The sequence below is a fragment of the Dipodomys merriami genome, unplaced genomic scaffold, assembly GCF_024711535.1.
Source record: "Dipodomys merriami isolate MVZ:Mamm:240054 unplaced genomic scaffold, mDipMer1.0.p SCAF_1561, whole genome shotgun sequence".
NCBI classification, from domain to species: Eukaryota; Metazoa; Chordata; class Mammalia; order Rodentia; family Heteromyidae; genus Dipodomys; species Dipodomys merriami.
Genome location: NW_027202895.1, coordinates 51,987 through 74,123, shown reverse-complemented (window position 1 = coordinate 74,123; position 22,137 = coordinate 51,987). Strand labels below are relative to the sequence as shown.

The 22,137-nt window shown below is 43.7% G+C and overlaps 1 long non-coding RNA gene across 2 annotated transcripts; it reads right to left on the bottom strand.

Annotated features, from left to right (window-relative positions):
- Positions 1 to 10,463: 10,463 nt before the first annotated feature.
- On the bottom strand, positions 10,464 to 21,127 carry LOC138827535 (uncharacterized). 2 transcript variants are annotated; one of them, XR_011372115.1, is made up of 6 exons: positions 21,045 to 21,127; positions 20,409 to 20,633; positions 15,547 to 16,614; positions 15,005 to 15,120; positions 12,009 to 12,162; positions 10,464 to 10,558 (listed from the first exon to the last, which is right to left on the bottom strand). It is a non-coding gene; the product is annotated as an uncharacterized lncRNA (long non-coding RNA). The 2 variants fall into 2 exon arrangements; XR_011372114.1 differs by lacking the exons at positions 20,409 to 20,633; positions 21,045 to 21,127 and having other exon boundaries at positions 15,547 to 16,894.
- Positions 21,128 to 22,137: the final 1,010 nt, after the last annotated feature.

The window sequence follows — 22,137 nt, the reverse complement described above, 5'->3', positions numbered from 1 at the left end:
CACCTATTAATTACTATTATTACTCTTTTTTTGGGGGGGCAGTCAGGGGGCCTGAACTTTGGGCTGAGCGCTGTCCCTCAGCTCTTCAGCTTAAGGCTAGCACTCTACCACTTAAGTCACAATGCTACTTGCAGCTTTTTGTGCTTATGCGGTGCTGAGGAATCCAACCCAGGGCCTCATGCATGCAATGCAAGCACTCTATCACTGAGCCACCTTCCCAGCCCCTTATTACTCATTTTGCTCAACTTTCTTTTTCTTTTTCCTCTTTATTGTCAGTCCTGTGGCTTGAACTCAGGTCCTGGCCACTGTCTCTAGACTCTGTTCCCAAGGCTAGGGCTCTACCATTTGAGCCACAGCGCCACTTTCATCGTTTTCTGAATAGTTTATTGTACACTAGAGTCTTGTAGACTTTTTTGCCTGGACTGTCTTAACATTGATCCTCAGATCTCAGACTCCTGAGTAGCTAGGATTATAGGCATAAGACACTGGCACTTGTCTCTTTTGTTTTTGAATTTTGTGCCAGTATTGGGGCTTGAACTCAGAGCCTCATTCTCTCCCTTGGCCTTTTTGCTCAAAGCTGACACTCTTACCATTTTACCACCTGGACCATGTTTGCTGAAGACATTTTGATTGTAAACTGGAGATAAGATTCTCACAAACTTTCCTACACAGACTGGCTTTGAACTGCAATTCTCAGATCAATTGTAGCCTCCTGAGTAGTTGGATTACAGATGTGAGCCACCAACATGCAGTTTTAGCATAGGTATAAATATTTTCTAGCCAGGGGTGCTAGAAAATGCCTGCATTCCTAGCTACTTAAGAGGCTGAGATCTGCGGATTGTGATTTAAAGCCAGCCTGGGTAGGGAAGTCTGTGAGACTCTTACCTCCAATTAACAACCAGACAACCAGAAGTGGCACTGTGGCTCAAAGTGGTAGAATGCTAGCCTTGAGTCAAAGAGCGCAGGGAGAGCGCCCAGGATGAGTTCAAGCCTTATGACCAATAACACCACCACAAAAATGTCTAGCTGAAGATTTTGCTCCATGGTAGACATTGATAAATGATAAATCAAATAAATGATAAATCATATAATACAGCATGCAAGTGGGTATATATAGATGACAGTTTTTATATAGCTCTGTTGGCCAAGCATAAAATACTAAGTCTTTCCCAGAGGACAACCCATAGTTTATGGGCTTACAGCTCATTCTACTTGACAGGTCTTTGTAAGAAAAATAATGGGTTGGGCACTGGTGGTTTACACCTATAATTTTACCTACTGTAGAGACTGAGATCTGAGGATCTGGGTTTCAAGGCAGCCTTGACAGGCAAGTTCATGAGACTCTTCTTGACAATTAATCACCAGAAAACCACAAGTAGCCCCAAGTTTCAAAGTGGGACAGGGCTAGCCTTAAACAAGAAAAAAAAAAAAAAAGAAAAAAGCTCAGAGATAGCACCCACATCCTGTGTCCTGATCCCAGGACTGGCAACAGCAACAGCATTAAAATGAGACACTCAAATAAAACTATATTCACACAGATGCAGAAGGCAGAGGCAGGAGGTTTAGGGAGTGAGGCCAACTTGGCCTGTATAGTGAGTTCCAGTCTAACCTGGGCTACATAGCAAGACTTAGTTAAAAAAAATCTCTCCTTCTCCCCCAAGAACAGTAATTTTACTCACAGAAGAATCTCAGGGAGCTGTTCCTCCATAACCCTACTTCATTTTCTCAATTATTGTCACCTACTACTTCTTTCTCTTTTAAAACTCTCCATAATTAGTTGCTGTCATTTATCATAGTTGGTTCATTCTTGAGGATTATTTACACATCCTAACATATACTTTTCCCCTATTATTGATTCTTTTAATTCCTTCCCTTCTTTCCTGGGTTTACCCCTTCTTTTTCTTTTCTAGTTCCTCCTTTTCTTTCCCTTCATTGCATTTTTCCTCCCTTTGTCTTGCCCTCCCTTCCTTTTTGAGATAGAATTGGGTGATGTAGCCTAAGCTGTACTGGAATTTATGATCTTCCTGCCTCAGCATTCTTTATTGACTGCCAAATTCTCAATGTGGTAGAATAATGGGCCCTTACCTTTCTCTTGTGCTCTTCTTTTTCCTGTCCCACTCAGTGACCCTTAGCCTTCGGGCGGTTCCAGACTATGCCAGGCACACCCAACCCTCTCTGAAACCATGTATCTTGAGCACAGACTCATTCAGACACTGGTTATGACAGAGCATAGATGAGGTGTAGATTGTCCCTTCATTTCAAGACCCATGAGCCATTAGCTGAACAGGTCCCCTTTAGGAACACACTCCAAAGTATGTCCCAGGTCAAAACTGCACCAACTGTAATAATCATCTGCACTTTCATTTTTCAGATGTGGCCAGATCTAGTTCGTGGTTCTAGTGAGCAGAATACGGTAAAAATGAGAGCTATCAGTTCTGAGATTGCCATATAAGTGGCTCCTACTCTCACAGTGAGATCTCTTTGTCTCTCTTTCACCCTTTGCTCTGGGTGAAACAATTGCATGTGTGAGCAGTATATGGAGAAGGCCCTAGGACAGGGAGCTGCAACTTCCAGTTGATGACTGGAGTACATGAGCAGGAAGCAGTCATGCCTGCAGATGACCCTAGCCCCAGTGGAAACTTTCACACTTGTCTCCTAAGCCCCTCACTCAGAACCCCCATGCTAAGCTTCTCTTGGATTCCTGACTCTCAGAAACTGAGTGAGAATAAATGCTTAGTGTTTGCAAGCATTTGTTACACAGGAATAGAGAACTGATGGTGTAGGTAGTAGTGTTACTGGAGTACAGAGTTGTTATGAGGAGTAACAGGTGTAATTCTTACTTCAAGTACAATGTATAGTAGGTCTCTAAAATGTTCTTACATTAAAGAGCATCTCTTCTCCACAAATGCCACTAAGGAATGGTTCTAGTGGTTTTCTGGAGTAAATTGTAGGAATGCAAGATCCAAGGATGGATGTGTCAGTGTCTTGTTGCTATTGTCACAAATGACTACCAATTTAGTGGCATAAAACAACCAGACAACAACATTTCCAAGTTCTGGAAATGACAAATTCAAAATGGATCCCACAGGGTTCTTATGGGCTCTCAGAGGAAATCAAGGTGTGCGAAGAGCAGTCTCCTTTTGGGAGGATATAAAGCAGAGCCTCTTCCAATGTCTACATAGTCTGCCCATATTCCTTGGCTCCTAGCAGCACCTCTCCAAACTCTGTTTCTGCTGTCACATCTCATTACCTGAGACATTCCTCTCTTAAATAAAAAAGACCCTGAGTAGCATATCATGAGGCCCACCGTAGATAATGTGATAAAGTTTCCTTTTAATATATTCACGTCCACCAAATCTCTTTTTTCCATGTTACTGAATCCCTGTAGAGTTCCAGGGATTATGAAATATTTTAAGGGACCAACACTGATCCTCATTATTCCTCCCACCAGGGAATACATTGCCACCTTGCCTTCAAATACTCTTCAGTGATCTCCAGGCTCCAAGATTCTATAAAAATCAGGCTCTGAAGCTGGGGGCTAGTTGCTCAAGCCTGTAATCCTTTTTTTTTTTTTTTTTTTTTTTTTAGAATTATAACAAGCCTGTAATCCTGGCTACTCAGTATCCTGAGATCTGAGGATTGCAGCTTGAAGCCAGCCCTGGATGGAAGAAAAATTTGTAAATTAACCAGCAAAAAAGCCATTTAACAGCTGTGGCTCAAGTGATAGATTCGTTAGCCTTGATGATAAAGAAGAAGCTCAGGGACAGTGTTCAGGCCCTGAGTTTAATCCCCAGGACAAGCAGGGAATATAAAAATAATGATAATAATAATAAACAGGTTGTATGAGAGAAATTCTTCACACTTTAATAAGTGAAGACTTCAATTCTCACACATTCCACAACAGTTTAGGAAAACAAACAGTATTTCCTCCCTCTCCTGCTAACACCTTTATCCACATGAAAATGCCTGCTTTCTGTTTCAACTGGCTACAAAGTTGCTCACACAAAGAAAGGAGATATATTCAAAAAACTCAAGCTTGCATGTTGAAACTGACCTTTCACCGTTGCTCAATTAGGTTTCCTACCAGTAGATTGCTAGGGTTGTTAATTTGACAGGCTTGTTCTTAGGAAGAGGTTTGTGTGTATATGTGTGTGTGTTATGAATGTGTGTATGTTACCAATAAGGGGCCAGAGGTTCACACAGGGTATGGACCTGAGGCTCATAAGCATGTAGAGTATAGAAATGGCACCTTTGAGATCAGAGAGTGAGACAGAGCTCACAGGAAGTAGGGTAAGTACATCTGGGTCTCTCTACTCCCTTCCCCCCAGCTGAGTGTATTTGAGGCCATCTATGGTCCCATCACTATGTCAATATCCCCCTTTCTCCATAGTTTTCAACAGCATGACATATGGCCAGCATCAAACAACAAAAAAAAAGCTCAAGTGGTTGAGCTGTGGCTCAACGTGTGAAGCCTGCTTGTCTGTTGAAAAACAACAACCCTCAAGGAGAGACACCAGGCCTTTAAGAATAAGACATAAAACCTGCACTGAAAAAGTAAAACAACCAGCCTGTGTGGCCAGTGGACTTCTTTCTACTTCTGAATCACCATAAGTTTGCACTCAAGACCAGGTCTTGCCTGCCACAATCCGACATGCTGAGATTGTAAAGGGGTTTAAGACCTTATGTAAGACATTCCTTGTCTTAAAGAGGGAGCTCATTACTCATGCTCAGATGGAGTGACTTCTGCTCTGCCACTTTGTCACTTGCAGGGCTTGAAGTGAGGGCCTGACCATCCTATTCATTTTTAAGTTTTTTTTTTAAATTCAAGAATAGCAGAATCTACAATTTAAGCCAAAGCAGAAATTTTGACTTTTTAAAAATGTTAAAATTTTAGGAGCTAGTGCTAGGGTTTGGAATCATGGCCTGCAATTTGTACTAATTTTTTACCCCTCAAGGTTACTGGATTTACAGCTTTAGCCACAGGTGAAATTCTGCCTTTTTTATTTTTATGGTGCTGGCCCCAGGGCTTGAACTCACTTCCTGCCCACTATTTTTGTTTGTGATAAGACTCTGCTTTGTTCTTGCTATAACATGTTGCTCCCTTCTCAGCACAATTCTTTTTATGTATCCAAAGATGGAATATGAAGGATTGATTCCCCCCCTATTTTCCCAGGTGCATACAGATACCAGCAACCCACCAAAGATAAGTGCCGACTGCCTGACTCCAGCAGGACAATCACTCTAAGCCCAGCTGTGAGCATTCCACCACTGTGGGCCTACCCACCCCGCCTTTGACCTAGTGGCTATTTCATTAGCTGCCTCCTTGCTCAGACTTCATAAAACCTAGCTCCTGTCCCAGCTCTGACACACAGTCTCCAAGCCTGTGGGAAGGCTGTTCCTCGCTGCTCTATCTCAATTAATAGTCATTGCCCGTGGAAGATTGAGTCTGGTCTATTTCCATCCTTTCTCCTTCACTTCTTAACAGTTTAGTTGTTTTTCTTCCTCAAGGTTTGCAGCTCCTACAATTTGACATTTCCCCCCATGACTTTTTCTGTTTGTCTATTTTCTGGTCCTTAAGAAGAGATAAGAGTCCTATGGGAAGCCAAAGGCACTACACAGAAGCTTGAAGCCTGAGGATTGCTGTTCGAGGCCAGCTCGGGCAGGCAAGTCCATAAGACTCATCTCCAATTAACTACTAGGAGTAGTAGACTCCTAGCCAGGAGCAAAACACTCCAGTTCAAGTGCATGACTGGCACACATTCAAACAAGTCTCATGGACTTTCATGCTGGTGCTAGTTTCAAAACCTTTAATTGGCTCTTTTTCTTGCCTGCATTTTCATTTATTCTGGGTCTTTTGTTTGTTTCATTTTTTCAGTGCAGGATTCATATCTCATTCTTAAAGTCCTAGTGTCTCTCCTTGAGGGTTCTTGTTTTTAAACAGGCAAGCGGGCTTCACACGTTGAGCCACAGCTCAACCACTTGAGCTTTTTTTGTTGTTTGGTGCTGGTCATAGGGCTTGAATTCAGGGCCCAGTTAATATCCCTGAGATATTTTGCTCAAGGCTAGGCTCCACAAATCAGCTTTTGGCTTTTTTTCATTTCTTGGTGTTTAATAGGAGATATATCTTATATGAGGCCAGACACTACACAGGGGCCTGAAATCTGAGGATTGTGGTTAGAAGGGGTGGGAGGGGGAGACACTAAGTCTCTGTATGGGGCAATGTGTGGGACAGCTCAGGATGAACAGAAGAAGGGAGCTGCTGAGAGGTGGGCAAGACATGAATCGTGGGTATAAAGTACGGGGTCTGCCTAAAGCCATGCTCTAGTTGAAGCGACTTCTTTAGTCACTGAGAAGATGCACCCCTACCTGGGTTGCCATCTCGTCTTCTCACCAATCACAAATGCACAGGCAAACTTTGCCAATGTGCCTTCCAGACATTTTGATTCCTGGAAATGGCTCTGCTGATGGAAAGAGAAGCTTAAAGTTTGGTTTCACATTTCTGTTCCTCAAATTCAGCACTCTGCAAGTTGTGACTACTGCCAAATTCTTGTGAGGTTAAAACAGAAACCAGAGATAATCCCATACATATCATAGTGAAGGCCAGATCCTTTAACCTATGCAGTGGCCAAGTGAGGAGTTTCCAAGTGAGGAGAATTAGTGCAGAAGTGGATTCTTGTACCAAGGGTAGTCCTAGTAACCTAGTATTTTCTCTTTTACCAACAGGTATACTTACAGGCCTATGGTGGCACCAGAAATATTATTTTCTCTCAGGAATGTGTGTGTGTGTGTGTGTGTGTGTGTGTGTGTGTGTGTGTGTCACACATTGAATTTTAAAGTGTTGTACAGAGGGATTATCATTTCATAAGGCAGGAAATGAGAACATTTCTTTTAAGAAAATGTGAGAAATTATTTCGATCACAGGCCTAAAAAAGAACTTTAGTTCTATAGGTCTGAAGTTCAGGGAAGCTGGATGAACTATTTGGGGTACCATGAACTTACAAGACTGAGAGACAAAGTGGGTAAAGGGACAAAGTGGGTGAATTCTCTGTAAACCAGAGAATTTCAATACTTGTGACAAATTTCAGAGGATAGCGAGAGACAACCTAATTCTTCTGTTTATAAAAGGACAGTACAAAAGACAAGGAATCAAGGAATAAGCATTGTCAAAAGACAGGGCATAAGCCATCCTCCCTAAAAGCCTTTTGCTGAAAAGTAAAAGGATATTATCTGATCACAAAACTCACATCATGGGGAAAGACAGCATAGAAGGATGGAAAGGTGACTTTGATCATGATGCATTACATTCATAATCTACCTTGTGGAATTGAAACTCCTTTACACAACTACATAAAAATAAATAAACCCATAAACACACATTCTCGTGAGCCTGATACTGGTTGCTCACACCTATAATCTAGGTACTCAGGAGACTGAGATCTGAAGATTGAGGTTCAAAGCCTGCCTACGTCGACAAATCAAAGGGATGTATTAATTCTTATCAATCAGTAGAAAGCTAGAAATAGAGGTGTGGCTGCAGTGATAGAGCACCAGTATTGAGTGGGTATAGGGTAAGAAAGAGCACCAAGCTCTGAGTTCAAGCCCTAGTACTAACAATAACAACAACAACAAAACACACAAGGTGCTCTGACTTCAAGCCCCAATACTAACAACAAGGAAAAAACCCAAAAGCCCACTTATCTTCAAGAGTGGATTTTGCATCTCCCCACCAAAAGGTGTGCTTGGCCTTTGTCCCTTTGTGAAGAGTTGTTGTACGTCAGCCTAAGTGCCCATCAACAGATGAATGGATAAAAAAAGGTGCATGCTAATACAATGGAGTATTACTTCAGCCATAAATATGTATGAAATTATATGACATATGCAGGAAAATGAATTAAACTGGCTATCATCATGTTAAAGTAAGGCAGACAGAAAATATCACATATTTTTCTCCTATGTAGAATCTAGATTGATAAGTTCAATGAAAAGATAGGAACCTAATTGAGAGACCATTTTGTGGAGGAAGAATCAGATAAGTATGAAGTGGAGACAAGGGAAGGTGATGAGGGGACAATAGGATCAAAATGTTCTGTGTGTGTGTGTGTGTGTGTGTGTGTGTGTGTGTGTGTGTGTGTGTGTGTGTAGAAGTGTCATAATAAACCACATAATTTTGTACAACAACAGAAAAATATTGCATGAAGGAATATATGAGTATAGACATTCTATCTCCAGAAAAGAGATAATAAATGTAGCCAGGATACTGGTAGGAATGTATTTGTTCATGACAATGGAAATCAGCAGGGAAATGCCTCATGAAATGAAATTTTCCATACAATACAGCCATACGATGGCTACATACTAATAAGAACTTACCACAGAGCTATTTTTGTACTCACAACTATATTAGCATTGTACACAACAATCAAATCATGAATATAGCCTCAATGACCATCATCACAAGGATAAATAAACATAAAGATATTAAATACAGGGGCTGGGATAGTGGCTCAGTGGTAGAGCGCTTGCCTTGCATGCATGAGGCCCTAGATTCGATTCCTCAGTACCCGATAAGCAAAAAGAAAAAAGCCGGAAGTAGAGCTGTGGCTCAAGTGGTAGAGTGCTAGCTTTGAGCTGAAAAGCTGAGGGACAGCGCCCAGGCCCAGAGTCAGGCCCCACGACCAGATCCCCCCTTAAAGAAATATACTAAATACATTAGTATAACATACTTATAGACATTATATCAAATATTATATAGGCAACAGAGTATTACTTAGCCATAAACAGAGTAGAATTCTCTTCCTTTGCTAGAAAATAGATCGAATGAAAGGTTATCTTGTTAAATGAAATAATCTAGTCTCACAAAAGCAAATACTCTCTCACTATATAAATTAGAAAAAAAGAAAACAAAGGACAGTTTAAAAAGATCATGAAAGTAAAAAGAAGCATGGGAGCGTGGAACAGGGAGAGGGAAAGTGATAGGGTGAAGAGGAAGGGGTATAAATCAGAATAATGGATTAGATCAGCACTACTTACTAGACCCTATGGTGAAAATGAACAATACAACTTTTGAGTGGCAATGACAGAGCGAGGGAAGGGATAACAATCTTTAAAAACAAATACACTCTTTTTTTTGTCAGTTGTGGGGCTTGAACTCAGGGCTTGGCCACTGTCCCTGATCCTCTATGGCTCAAGGCTACTGTTCTACTACTTGAGCCATGATTCCTTTAAATTTTTGAGTGGATATTGGAGATAAGAGTCTTATAAGGACTTTTGTGCCTGGGCTGGCTTGGAATTATGATCCTAAGGCTGAGTAACTAGGATGCACCAGCACCCAGAGAGAAATGCACTCTTTTATATAACCCCTCTGTACATCATGTTCATGGTGACTCACCAGGTGCAGGTGACTCACACCTATAATCCTACCTACTCAGGAGGCTGAGATCTGAGGATCAAGGTTTAAAGCCAGCCCTGGCAGGAAAGTCCATGAGATACTTATCTCTAATTAACCACCAGAAATCCAGAGCGGTGCTATGGCTCAAGTTGTAGACCCATTTACCTTGAGCTGAAGAGCTCAGGGACAGTGCTCAGACCCAGACATCAAGCCCCATGACCAAAAATAAATACTAATCAAATAAATAATCAAATAAATAAAGCACAAAAAGGAGAATAATAGAGTGACAAAGAGGAGAGACAGAGAAAATGACAGGGTTAGAGACTGACTCAAGACCAGATGGAGAGGGAGAGGAAATGGAAGCAGGAGGTGAGGGGAAGAAGGGAAGGGGAAGTGCAGTAGGAGATGGTATGTGGTGGAAGAAGAGGATGGAAGAGAGATGGTAAAGCAAGAAACAATGGGAAAAGGGAAGAGATGAAAGAGAAGGAGAAGGAACAGAAAGACGAGAAAAAAAGCACTGATAGCCAGCCCAGTACCAGCACATACTCAGAAAAACACACAAAAAGGAAAAAGGAAAAGAAAGAACACTGAGACATTATGAAAATCAACAATATTTCCATCCCCACCCAGCCTCTTCACTGAACACTGCTCCTTAAGGACTTCGGGATTCCTTAGCTTCCTCCGCAAATCTCTCCTTCTGTATCACTGCCATCTCTGTCTATCAGCAAGCTGCCCATCCTTTGCCCAATGTGGCCTACATTGCTTCCCTCACCAGAAACCCATCTCATTCTTTGATCTGAGCTCTTCTCCTCAAATACCCCTGAGCTGGGCCATTGATTTGACGAGAGCTGTAGCCCATCTCCTCGTGAATTCCTCCTCAGTTGGCTTTGCTAGCTCAGCCTCCTGACCCCAGTGCACACATAGCAAAGACCAGGTGTGCCCAACTCCTCCCCATCACACCCTTGTCTCCCAAGGGTAGCATCAGCCCTCAGCAGTACCTCTGTGTGGAAAGTCTGATGCCTGTGGATGAATCAGCAAAATAATCCTGGGGCAAAGGGTCATATTCAGTCTTACCAAATTTCTCTATGTCCTAGGAAGGGTCCATCCACAGGTACCATTGTAACTCCATGGTTTCTCAGGTGTCTTGCTTCCTTCCAAGGCTTCTCTCCTCTAGTTGAATGGAAGAAAAAATGTTTTATTTTGTATACTTTGTAATGTCAGACATCACCTTTGCAAGTTTAGAGTGTTCTAATATTTGAAACTCAGTTTTCTCCCCACTGTGGTTCCATGAGGACAAAAATCATGCCCTACTAGTCTTCCATGAGACCTATAGGCTTCCCCTGGGAACTGCCAGGGGAAAGGAAGCACCATGCCCAAAGCCTGGTGCTCTGGGAAGGGGGTGTCAGCTGAGGGCCTCTCTGGGGACTCACAGGATCTCTACTAAGATCAGACACCTCTCAGGGCTGACCCCCTAGCACTGTGAAAATGTAATTCTCTACCTGTCCATTCTCCACTTGCAGCCCAAACCAACACCCTTTCCTTCCCCAAACATTTGTAAGTTGTCCCTCACACAAGTACACAAATTCCTTTGTAAAAACAAAGAAACCAACTGAAGGCTGAAGGCTCATGTGTGTAACCCTAATTATTTCACATGCTGACACTGAGAAGATTTCAGATAAAGCCAGCTTGGGCAGACTCCATGTCCAACGCAGTAGAAATATCAGACCTAGAGGTGTGACTCCACTGGGAGAATACTAGAGAGAAACATGCCCATGGCCAAGAGAGAGAAACTGAGGGAGGGAGAGAGAGGGATGGAGAAAGAGAACTCAAATGAACAGAGAGAATAACAGAGAAAAATACATACATACACACATACATAAAGACAGAGAAACAGATTCAGGAGAAAGGAGCTCGTTAGAAGGAATGGAAAATGGAGAAAAAATGATTAGAAGGAGGAGAGTAGGGGAAGTCAAGGAATGTGGGCATAAGAGAGATGACAGACAGTAGAAGGAGGCTGCAAGGAAAGGACACAGAGGGAAAGGAGACAGAAAGAGAAAAGAACAAACTTCAAGCCTTACTTCCAGCACACTCCCAAATGCATACACATGATAAACTAAAAGAAAGACAATAAAAAGTATGGAAAAATAATGGACATAACAGTACTTCCCTCCCCACCCACCCTTCACTGAAAACTGATTGGTGAGGAGTTCTGGATTCCTTACATTCCTGCTCTCAGCTCTCCTGCAGCATCAGTATCAACCCTGTCTTGCACCAGGTACCCATTATTTGGCCTATTTTGGCCCTTATTTTTTCTCTCACCAGAAACCCATCTCATTCTTTTCGAAGAGTTCTGTTCCACAAATACCCCTGAGCATTTCCACTGATCCACCAGGAACCCCAACCCTCCTTCTTGATGTTAATCTCATCAGTCTGCTCTGCAGTCTCAGCCTCCTGACCCAGTGTACACATATAAAACACCAAGTGTGTCCAACCCCTCCCCATCACACACTTGTCACCCAAAGGCAGCATCACTCCTCAGCACTGCCTCTGTGTGCAAATCTAATGCCCTGGCTGACCTAATACAAATATCCTAGTAGTGAAGGCTCATATTCAATCTTACTGAATTTCTGTTCTTGTGGGAAGCCAGCCATCCTACGCAGGGTCCATCCACAGGTGTGATCTATCCACAACCCCAGTCCATCCAGCCCCATCCATCCACATGCACAGTAGATCACCATGCTTCCTCAGTTGAACTGTTCCTTGACCACCTCTACCTGAAAGGAAGGGAATGTATTTTAATTCAAACACTCGGTCATTCCAAAATTGAACTCTTGATTTCAGAATGTTCAAATATTAAAACTTGGCTAAGTTAGATCTTTGGTTCTGTAAGGGGAAGAACTGGGCTCTGAATTCCTCTATGTGGCTTAGTCTTTAACTGGGAACTGCCAGGGGAAAGGAAGAACCATGCCCAAAGCCTGCTGTTTTGGGAAATGGGGAGTCATCTGTGGGCCTCTCTGGGGACTCATAGAATCTCTACTAAGACTCTAACACCTTTCAATGCACTTGTACAGTGCACAAGTTAACCTTCCTTGTCCATTTACACCAACCCACCATCCTCTTCCTCCCAAAACGATTTGTAAGGTAACCCTCACACAGTGGTTCCTCAGAAAAGTACACAAATCCCTTTCATATGAGAGAACGAAACCTTTGCCGTACCAGACTAACAAAGCCCAATGCATTCTCTGATGCTGTAGGCTCTTGCCTGTGATCTTACCTATCCCACAAATTGCCACCTAGAAGACTGCATTTACAGCAAGTCTGGGAAAATTAAGTAGAGAAATGCAAACCTGGAAGTGTGACTCAAGCAGTGAATCAGACATGACCATGAAAACTGAAAGAGAAAGAAAAAAAGGGAGAAAGACAGAGAGGGAGAAGGGGAGAGATAAGGAACACCAGAGAGCAGGAAGAGAAGGTGAGGGAATGAGAAGAGGGCATGAGAAGAGGGAATGAGAATGAGGGCATGAGAAGAATAAGAAGAGGGACAGGGGAAATAGAGTAGGAGTAGTTATGGGGGGCATAAAAACAAGGTTAAGAGAGAGGGCAGAAGGGGGAAGGTGAGAAAAGTGGAGAGAGTACAGAGAAGGAAAGGAAACAGAGCATAAGAAAAAAGCATGGATGTACCAGCACACACTCACAAACACATATACACAACAAACAAAACTGAAAAAATAAAAGAAAATGGATTGAGAAATCATGGAAATCAATGGTAATTCTCTCCCACCCCACTTCTTCACTGAAGAATGGTCCATGTGGAATTCAGGATTCCTCAGCTCCTGTCATTTCTCCTTTACATTTAGTGTCCACCCTGTCATTTCTCATGTACCCATCTTTTCCCTCTTGTGGCACTCATTGAATTTTTCACCAGAATCCCATTTTGTTCTTTCATGGGAGATCTGCTCTCCCCAAAGAGCCCTGAGCAGTACCACTGATCCACCAGGAGCCCCAGCCCTCCTCTTGCTGCTAAACTCATTAGTCTCCTCTGCAGGTTCAGCCTCCTGACCTATTGTACACATAGAAAAGGCCAGATTTTCCCAACTCCTCCCCATCAAACACTTGTTACCCAAAGGCAACATCAGTCCTCAGCACTGCCTCTGTGTGCAATTCTAAATGCCCTAGGTGAACCAATACAAATATTGTAGTGTGAAGGCTCATATTCAATCTTAACAATTTTTTTTCTTGTGGGAAGGCAGTCATCCCATGCAGGGTCCATCCATGGGTGTGGTCCATCCACAACCAAAGTCCATCCAGGCTATGTCCTTCCATAGGCCCCAGTTTATCTCTATAATTCCTCAGGTCTCCTGTTCCTTGATCACCTCTAGCTGAAAAGAGGGGAGTATGTTTTAATCACTTTGTGATTCCAAAAAAGTCATCCTTCCCTGTCCATTTACACCAACCCATCACTGCCTTCCTTCCACAACCATTTGTAAGGTGAACCATACACAGTTGTCCCTCACATAAATACACAAATACCCTTTCAAAATAGAGAAACCAACCTTTGCCACACCAGATTAACAAAGTCAATTGCATTCCCTGATGCTGTAGGCTCTTGTCTGTAATCCTACCTATCTCCCAAGTTGACAACTTGAAGACTGCATTTACAGCAAGGCTGGGAAGATACCATCTTCAAGTAACTAGAGAAATGCAAGCCTGGAAGCGTGACTCAAACAGAAGAGAACCAGACATATCCATGAAAACTGAGAGAAGAAAGAGAAAGACAGAGAAGGAGAAAGGGAAAGAGGGAGAGATGTGTAGAGAGAGAAGGAGTGAGGGAGGGGGAGGGAAAGAGAGTGAGACAGATTTAAGAGCAGGAAGAGAGGGAGAGGAAATGGTAGAGGGTAGGAGAACAAGTAGAGGGACAGGAGAAGTAGAATAGGAGTAGGTATGGGAGGAATGAAAACAAGGGAAGGGAGATGGCGGGGCAAGGCAGGGGGAAGGTGAGAAAAGTGGAGAGAGGACAGAGAAGGGAAAGGAAACAGCATAAGAATAAAAGCACTGAGATGTAGCAGCACACACTCACAAACACATACACACAACAAACATACAAAAGGAAAAAATTAAAGCCATCTTACAAATCAACAGTAATTCCTTCCCACCCACCTTCTTCACTGAAGAACGGCCCATGTGGAATTCAGGATTCCTCAGCTCCCTTCTTAACCTGCCTCCTGTCACTTCTCCTTTACATTTAGTGTCCACCCAGTCATTTACCCTGTACGCATCTTTTCCCTCATGGAGCCCTTATTTGGTCTCTCACCAGAATCCCATTTTGCTATTTCAGGGGAGATATGCACTCGAATAGCCCTGAGCTGGACCACTGATCCAACAGGAGCTCCCGTCCACCTCCTGCTGAAAATCTCATCAGTTTTCTCTACAGGCTCAGCCTCCTCACATCAGTGCACACATAGCAAAAGCCAGGTGTGCCCAAATCCTCTCTATCACACACTTGTCACCCAAGGGCAGACAGCAGGAGCTTGCACCAAACCTTCTCTGTGGAAATCTCATGGCCCTGGCTAAACCAATACAAATAACCCAGTGCTGGAAGGACATATCCAATCTTACCGAATTTTCCCTCACGTCCAGATGCAGTCATCTCAGGCAGGGTCCATCCACAGGCACCACTATATCTTCATACTTCCTTAGGTCTCTTGCTCATTCACAGGTTTCTCCACCTCTTGCTGACAAGGAGGAAAAGTATTTAATTCATACATTTTTGTCATTCAGAATGGGCTCTGGATGTTCAGAATGTTCTCAGACTTGAAACTCTGTTCTCCTAGCAAGATGATTCGCTAAGGAAAAAAATTGGGCTCTGGTATTCTTCCATGAGGCCTAAAGACCTCAAATAAGAACTGATCAAAGCCTGGTGTTCTGGAGAAGGGGGTGTCAGTGGGAGGACTCTGCGGATGCATAGGTTCTCTACAAAACCTCTGACTTCTCTCTGTGCTGACATACTTGCACCATGCACGTTTTTTTCTCCCTGTCCATTCTGCCCCAAAATCCATCAACCCTTTCCTTCCCCTACCATTTTCAAGCTGTCTCTTACACCTTGATGGACAGCCCTCAGATAAGTACCTAAATCCCTTTTCTCAATCAGAGAAACAAACCTGTGCAACACCAGGTTAACGAGGTCAGAAGCATTGCTGCTGATGGTGGATCATGCCTGTAATCATAGTTCTCCCAGAAGCTGATGCTCAGAAGATCACAGTTAAAGCCATCCTGGGCATACTCCATTTTCAATTAAGAAGAAAAATGTTGGCTTGGACTCAAGTGACTCAAGTGGTAGAGCACCAGCTATGAACATGCAAACTCAAAGAGAAAGATATAGAGGGGTAGGAGAGAAAAAGATTTGAGGCAGAGGAAGAGAGAGGAAACAGAACAAGAGAAGAGGGAAAGGGGAAGAAGAGGAGAAGATGAATGACCTGGAGGGAAGTTAGCTGGAAAAGGGGAGAGAGACAGGCAATGGAAAGAAAAAAGAGACAGCAAAGGAGACAGAGAAAGAGAAAATCACTGAGTTCAAGTGCCAGTACCAGCACACACTCACAAACACATGCATACAACAAACAAAAAGAAAGTAAATAAAACAAAAGGACTGAGACAAGATGGAAATCAACATTACTTCCCTGCCCACCCTCCTCTTCACTGAAGATGGTTCCATCCAGAGTACAAGAGTCCTTAGCTTCCTCCTCTCAGCTCTCCTTCAGCATCAATGTCAACACTGTCTATCACCAAGATGCCTGCTATATGACCACTCTGGCCTCACTGCTTCTCTCACCAGAAACCCATCTCATTCTTTGAGAAGAGTTCTGTTCCCTAAATACCCCTGAGCGGCACCACTGGTCTACAAGGAGCCACAGCCTTCCTTCTGCAAATCTCATCATTATGCAGTGCAGGCTCAGCCCTCTGAGTCCAGTCCCCTCATAGCAAAGGCCTGCTGTGCCCAAGTCCTCCCCATCCCACATTGTCACCCAAGGGCAGCATGGGCCCTCAGCACTGACTCTCTGTGCAAATATAGTGCCCTGGCTGAACCAAAACAAACATCACAGTGATGAAGGCTCACATCCACTCTCACCGGATTTCTGTTCATGTGGGAAGGCAGTCAGCTCAGACAGGGTCCATCAACAGGCACCATTATATAGGCATGCTTTCTCAGGTCTCCTGTTCCTTCACCACCTCTAGGTGAAAGGAAGGGAATTTATTTTAATTCATTCACTTTGTGATTCCTAAAATGGAGATGTGACATTTAGAATAGTTGAATATTTGTGCTGGGAAGGTGGCTCAGTGGTAGAACGCTTGCCTTGCATGCATGAGGCCCTGGGTTCGATTCCTCAGCAAAAAGAAAAAAGCCGGAAGTGGTGCTGTGGCTCAAGTGGTGGAGCACTAGCCTTGAGCTGAAGAGCTGAGAGAAAGTGCCTAGGCCTGAGTTCAGGCCCCACGACCGGACCCCCCCCACAAAAAAAGAATAGTTGAATATTTGAACATCAGCTCCCCCAGCATGCCAGTTTCCTCAGCAGAAAAATTAGGGTCTACTCTTCCATGAGGCCTAGACACTTCCCCTTGGAACTGCCAGGGGAAAGGAAGCATCATGCCCACAACCTTGTGCTCTGGGGAAGCGGGTGTCAGCTGGGGGCCTCTCAGGAGACTCCCAGAATCTCTACCAAAATAGAACATTCAGCGCTGACCCTTTGTGCAGTGCACATGTCCCTTCCTCCCTGTCCATTTGCACACTATGCCACCACCCCCTTCCTTCCACAACCATTTGTAAGGTGTCCCTCACACAGCTGTCCCTTACATAAGTACACAAATCCCTTTCATAATAACTGAGAAAACAACCTCTGCTACACCAAACTAACAAAGTCTAATGTGTTTGCCTGATGCTGGAGGCTTTTGCCTGTAATCCTAGCTATCCCACAAGTTCACCTGTAAGATTACAGATACAGCAATTCTAGGAAATTCCATCTTCAATTAACTAGAGAAATGAAAGCCGGGAGGTATGACTCAAGTGGTAGAGAACCAGCTATGACCATACAAACTGAAAGAGAGAAAGAGAGAGACAGAGAGAGGAGAGACAGAGAAACAAACATTGTCAGAGACTGATTCAAGAGCAGGAAGAGAGGGAGACCGAATGGAACAGGAAGATTTCAGGAGGAGGAAATAGGAAGAGAAGAGGAGAGGGAAGAATGAAAGGGGAAGAATACGAGGAATGTAAGAGGGAGAAAGAAAAGTAGGGAAGGTAGATGGAATGGGGTGGAGAGCTGAGAAGGGGAAGATAAGGAGAGAGAGTAAAGGAGACAGAGAGAAAAGCACTGAGTTCAAGTCCCAGAGCCAGTACAGGTGCACAGACACAAACACACAACAAACAAACATGGAGAGAAAAGAAAAAGCATTGAGAAATCAAGGAAATTCACAGTACTTCCCTCCCCACCCACCCTCTTCACTAAACACTGGTCCATGTGGAGTTCAGGATTCCTCAGTTCCTTTCCTGGCCATCCTCCTCTGAGTTGTAATACAGCATCAGTGTCAGTCCTGTCTTTCAATAAGGTGCCCATCCTTTACCCTCTTTTGGCCCTCCTTGGGCTGTCCTTTGGCCCCTCCTTTTGGCCCACCAGAATCCCATCTCATTCTTTGAGGGGAGATTTGCTTCCCAAATGGCCCTGAGCTGAATCTGATTTACCAGGAGCTCCAGCTCACTTCCTTCCACAAATGTCATGTGTGCTCTGCAGGTTCAGCCTATTGACTCAGAGCACAAATAGCAAAGGCCACGTGTGCCCAACTGCTCCCCATCACTCCCTTGTTAAACCCCCCCCCCCCCGGTAGCTGAGCCAACACATATAACGCAGTGGTCGAGGGCCACATCCAATCTTACCGAGTTTCTGCTCATGCTCAGAAACAGTCAGCCCAGCCAAGGTCCACCCACTAGCAAAGCCCACCCAGGCATCCATCCACAGGCACCACTGTATCTCCATACTTTCTCAGGAATCCTGCTCCTTCACAGGTTTCTTCACCTCTACCTTGAAGGAAGGGGTATCATTCTACTTCATATATTTTGCCAGTCTAACAGGAACTCTGGTTGTTCAGACTGTTCTCTTATTTGAAACACAGCTAACCCAACATTCTGGTTCCCCTTAAAGAAAATGGGGGCTCCTGGGGAGGGGGAGAAGTTGCAAATCAAACAACCTGTCTAGGTAATAGGGTCTCTTTGACTGTGAGCAAATAAACAAGTCTGAAATAAGGGATTCTTGGATGATGGTATTATGTTGGGATAATGATGAGGTTTAGATAGAAATCACACCCACAGAAAACTGCATTGAATAGGAGGAAAGTTGGGGCAGAAACCACTGACAGTGTATGGGGTGAATGGAGACAGGTCCCTCTCCATTCCCAGTGAAGATTTGCTCTTATGTTCCAACCCAGCCAGTGTACCTAGTGTGCTCAGGAGTTGTACCCTTTCACCTGAAGACTGCTGAAAGAGAAGCAGAGTCCAGGATGCCTCTTGCCCCTCAGATCCATGGGCTCCTATAGCATCAAGGGTCTCACTTTAAACCTAAATAAATGAACTAGAAAGTAAATAGGCAGACAAGCAACATACATAAAAGGTGAGATGATGACCTGCTGCAGCATTTGGGACAAAAGCATCTTTAGTGTTCAAGGGACAAATGTGAAAGGTTGTTCAATGAAGTGACAATACTCAAGTAAGGGATCGATGTGGAATTAGCCAGCTCAGAAAGTACAGGCAGCTTGAGATCACCTTTCAGCTTATCTTTTAGCATTGGAAAGCCAGTGCAGTGTCCTTTCTTGGGAAGGAATCCCAGCTGGAGAATCCCCTAGCACTTGTCACACAACCTGGCCATGCTGGCCAGAGACTTCTGCAGTGTGAACTTTCTGCATGACTCCTTCTCCTCCTGCAGCTCTTCAAATCCACACCTCTCAGATTTTCCACAACCCAGTTAGAGTCACCCTGAAAGTCTGAGTTTGGTGGTTTTCAATTGTGCTGTTTCAGAGTTCTGCACCACTTTCTCTGGGACAGCTTTACTTTCAATCTGTGGACATTACTTTGGGGCCTTCACACAGCAGCAGATTCTGCGAAATATGGTGACTATCCTGTTAGCCACCCTCCTCCAGCCCTGTCTAATATTCCACCTGGGGGCTGTGGCCTCCCCCTAAGGCTGCCCAGAGGGAAGGGCATTTTCCACTGAGTGTGAATGCTCCATTCTGTCAAGCAGCTAAAAGAATCCTGGCCCAACATTAAGCTGGAACTGTAGCTCTGCAGGGAGTAGAGAGGAAAGACAAGCAGACTGGCACTTCGGGTTTTATTGAGAGGTAACTGATCATCATCATTGTGTAACTGAAATTCTGAGGACAAGCTGAAGGCGTTATGTCCTGCAAAAAAGCTGGCTCTCCTTTGTGGAGGGAGAGTTGTGGTGGGATTGTCCTCAGGAGTTGTGCCAGATGGACTATCCAAAAGCATCAGTTTTGATTCCACAATTCTGGCATTCTCTTTTAAGTTTTCTTGGATGAGCAGGTAGGTGCCCATGGCTTCATTGAATTCTCTGTCCTGGATTGCCTTTTCAATGCCAGCTACATTGTACCCCATGTCACACATGACTCTGACAATGCGATCCAGCTTGCCAGGCAGTGGCTCATCAGGAAGCAGGCCAAATCCCACACCTAGAGCCAGCCATGGGTGTTCCATTATCTCCTCAATAGCAGGCCTCAGATTGAAGTCCACAGTCAGCAGTTTAGAAAGGAGATCTTGTCTCTTTGCAGATAGGTGAAGGGGAACAGTGTACTGGCCTCTAGGACTTGTAACCCTATGTCAGCCATATTACTCCCCTCAAATGGGAACTTTCTCATTGTCATCACATACAATAGCACGCCTAAGTCCCAAATGTCCACCTGGTACCCATCGAACATTTTGTGTAGGAACATTTGTGTAGGTCACCCTGTCACTCAGCCCAAATTCACTGACCTTGACATTGAGATTGGCATCCAATAGGATGTTGTTGGCCTTCAGGTCTAGGTGTGCAATTCCATTCTCATGAAGGTAGTCAACAGCACTCGTGATCTGTTTGAATAGCCTCCTGGCTTCAAACTCTAAAAGGTAGCTGGAGGAGGATTTTTTGATCCACCTCAAGAGATGACCCCGAGTGGCCAGCTCAGTGACAAGGTACACACAGTCTTCATTCTCCATCACCTGGAATAATCAGATGATGTGTGGGTGACGTACAGTTTTCACAAAGGCCACCTCATTTTCTATCTCATGGCTTTCCAGCTCTTTCTTTCAGAGAACTTTGACCACCACTGTGGTGTCTGTGAGGCGGTGATGGGCCAGATTGACATAGCCATAGCAGCCATAGTCGATGATCTCTGTCAAGTTGTACAGTGATCAACTCCTTCTTGGGGGAAGAGCTAAAGGAGACTTTGTTGTACATTACCATCTTTCAGCTGAGATGACAAGTGATCAAGCTTAACTATTACCTAAGATGATCTCAATGAAGTTGCCAACTAATAAATCTTACGAAAAGGTAAACTAACAAGTAAATACAACCCCCAGACTAGTAAATGAAATCCCCAAACCCAAACAAGACAAACACAACCCCCATACCCAAAGAAAGCAACCAAGTAGCTCTGACTTAGTCCAGCGGGTCACCAAGGAAAAGCTCCCAGTGCTGTAACTGACAGAGTTGGAGGGCAATTGCCTCTTATGTATCCTGCTGGGCATACCTCACAATGGAACTGGACCAATCAGAAGTCAGGCCATTGACATCAGTGAGAAAATGGGCCAATCAGAGCCCAGGGCAAACCCACCGGCAGTTATGCACTTGGGCCAGGAGGATCATTGTCAAGGAATTCTGGGCCCATCCACAGATGCTTCTACTGCTACCATGGCAACCATGTGAGGACCACGAGGACATTGGCCAATGGCCCTTGTCCTACTTGGAGACTAGGCATTCTAGGATGGCCACGGTGGGGACATCTCTCAGTGGAGCCTATCCTTGGGCAGAAGTGAAAACACTGCCCTTTTCACTTAACATGGTCTATATCTAATTACAACCTACCCTGAGATTGGAGACTTTGTAATGACTCAACTCAGCTTCTAAATGAGAAGAGACCAGACACCCAGGATTAAATGATAGTTTTATCCAGATCTGTCATTCTCATTTCTGTTCCTAGTTTGTATGGTTTCCTGTGCTTCTTTGTAACTTTTTTTTCATGTTTTTTTTTCAATCTTTATTTGTCCCTCACAGGTCAGAAAAAAAGTAATTTGCTTTTATATCTTTAGTACAGTTGTGTCAAATTTTAATATAACTGTTCTAATAAAAACCATATATGAAATATAAGTATCTCAGAAGCAGACTCCGATTTTATGGACCTGAAGTTTATTCTACTTGAGAGGTCATTTATTCATACATATAAATATATGTATATATGTATACATACATACATACATATATATATGTATGTATGTATATATATATATATATATATATATATATATATATATATATATATATATATATATATATATAGGTCATGGAGCTTGAACTCTGGACCTGGGCGCTGTCCCTCAGTTCTTCAGCTATGGGTTAGCACACTACCACTTGAGCCACAGTGCCACTTGTAGTTTTTTGGTGGTTTATTGGAGATAAGTATCTAATGGACTTTCATGTCTGGACATTCTTTCAATTGCTATCCTC